Below are 3,001 nucleotides of genomic sequence, written 5' to 3'. Positions count from 1 at the left end.
ATCGGGCATATTCACAATGTCATCAGGTCACCTACTGGAGGCTAGACTGGAATTTCCTCAAAGAATGCTGGAGTACAATACATGCACCTGCTGTAATACATGGAGATGTTGCCGTATTCCTGACAGGTGATTGTATTGTTCTCCATGCACTATGGCAGTTAACCTTACGACCTCTTGTGCAAGGTCCCTATATAAAACTATTAAATTAGTTTAAATACAAAATAATGGCAAGTTGTTGTTTTTAGCCTCTATGGGCAAATTATCTAAGAACAGTTGAATTTGGACATGTATACTGTAAAAGTCAATATTTTCGCGATTTTGTCAATTGCGCGAGAATTAAATTTCGCGGTTTTGATATTGATACAATAGAAATCTAATGCAAAAGGTTATTTTCGCAAGTTTTTATTTCTACTTTTACAGTGCATACAAATGTGTGTGGTTCAAATATATACTTGACCAAATTCAACTTAAGTAACCATTAATTTTCATTACCAAATACAGTGCTATTTGCATAATATACTTTTCACATAATAATGCTTTTTATGCCTCCACCGCGAGGCATACTGTTTTTGCAATGTCCGTGCTTCCGTGCTTCCGAGCTTCCGTCCTTCCGTGCTTCCGTCCGGATGCGATATCTCGGGCATGGATGGGCGGATTGACTTCAGATTTTCAGGATAGGTGGGTCATGGTCAAAAACTCTGGCTACTTTTTTTGGGGTGAGGTTCAAGGTCATATACTGAGGTAAAAGGTCATTTGAGGTCAGAGGGCCAATTTTCCTTATTTACCTCTTTTCTCGGAGACTGGGGGTCGACGTTCCTCAAACTTGGTGGGTGGGTGCATCTTGACCCCAGACAGAACAAGTTTATATTGGTTAGTGGGTCAAGGTCTCCTGAGGTCATGCAGGGGTCATCTGAGGTCAAATTAGCAAAAATAGTCATATGGCCATGAAACTTGGTAGGTACAGTCAACATTTAGAGCCAAATTTTTGAAAGGTCATTTTGGGGTCATCTGGGGTCACCCAGGGGTCATCTGAGGTCAAATTAGTAAAAACTGTCGTATGGGCATGGAACTTGGAGGGTACAGTCAACATTCAGAGCCTAATTTTTTGAAGGTCATTTTGGGGTCATCCAGGGTCACCCAGGGGTCATCTGAGGTCAAATTAGCAAAAATAGTCATATGGCCATGAAACTTGGTGGGTACAGTCAATATTCAGAGCCAAATTTTTGGAAGGTCATTTTGGGGTCATCTGAGGTCATCCAGGGGTCATCTGAGGTCAAATGAGTAAAAACTGTCGTATGGGCATGAAACTTGGTGGGTACAGTCAACATTTAGAGCCAAATTTTGGGTGGTCATTTTGGGGTCACCCAGGAGTCATTGAAAGATTGTTTTGGGGTCATCCAGGTGTCATCTAAGGTCAAATTCAGTATCAACTTGTGAATTCCACATCACTCCCTTTGGTGGAGGCATCACGGTCGACGCTTTGCGTCGAAAACCGCAACATCCGAGAACCGCGGTCCATCTAGTTAGCTATGAAAGTTCTTTGATGAAGCTCAAAGTTAGGCAACAACAACTGCCTGGTCTGTGGATTGAGGTATAGAGCTATATAGAACATGGTACATTCTGGCCATCGCTACTATCAAGTGCAAAACTCCCTAGACACTTTCATATTTCAAACACAGTATGAAACTGTCCATATACAGTTCATCCTAATTATGCTATTTCATTTGTATGATTCCAACAATTTCAAATCTCCTCCCTCCCAGGGCCATCACCAGGGTGTGACACCCCCATTCATAGAATTAGTTGGCAAAATCTCCCATCAGATTTTTCGGCGCAGGCAATCAAATTTTGGGGACAACAATTTCAGTCAGCAAAAAAGGTTGTAAACCCCATTCAAAATGGTCTAGTGACTGTCCTGCTCTTTCCCCACCAACCAATGTTAGAGCAAGCAAGTGGCACATTCAAAATTGAGGCATTTAGTATACAACATTGATTAAGGGGAGTGGTGAATGATGAGTAAGTGCCTCAAGCAGTGTTGCACTTGATTGCAGATATTTGGTCAAAATAGCTACATGAAAAAAAGAACATGATATAGTGTAACCTGTAGACCAATCCCAATTTCACTCATTCTTACACCTCAATTGCCGAGGTCCATCCCACCTGAAATGTGACATGATGCATCCTTGGTGGGGATTTTAAACTGCATTCCATCACATGTGTTACACGTAGACAACAGAATGGTGAAAGTTTACAATGCAACACAATATAAGATCGGTTTTTAAAGGAGTATTTTGTGATCCTAGCATCCTCTATTTATGTCATTTTTCATTAGATATCCACGAAAAAACCTATTCCCAAAATTTCAGTTGATTCCGATTTTGCATTCATGAAGTTATGCATGATTATGTGTATTACACTGCTCCATAGACAATGCGTTGTAATTTCGTTCTGGTGCACCAGAATGAAATTCAAATTTCACGATATCTTTGCTAAACGAATTAATCTGCAAGAAATATTTTGTACATAAACATTATGTAGCCAGAGGTTTCCAGTGATATAAAAATCTCAACTTTTTTTGAGAAAAGTGGGGGATGAGGCTGTGGATCACGAAATGCCCCTTTAAGTGGCATTTATCCACCCAATTCGTCGGCTGTATTCCATAGTGGCGTATAGTGATTTTTGGTAATTTTTTTGAAAATTGGCACAAATGTTTTTAATGATGTCCTTTTTCAATTTTTCTAAGTCTCATCAGTCATAATTAGCTAATTAATTAGTAATTAATTAATTAAATGTATGTATAGTTACAAAGTGACATTTTTGTATTCCATAGTGGCGTATCGACCATACGCCACTTTGTATACACATTTTATAATTAAGAATATCGGCAAAAATGAAAAACATTGTATGTCATAGTGGCGTGACGCAGATCGGACCTATACGCCACTATGGAATACAAACGACATTTAAAAGTAACGCCATAGGGATTACACGGCTAACCGAG

The sequence above is a fragment of the Amphiura filiformis genome, chromosome 16 (assembly GCF_039555335.1).
Source record: "Amphiura filiformis chromosome 16, Afil_fr2py, whole genome shotgun sequence".
NCBI lineage: Eukaryota > Metazoa > Echinodermata > Ophiuroidea > Amphilepidida > Amphiuridae > Amphiura > Amphiura filiformis.
Note: the sequence above shows the minus strand (reverse complement) of the source record.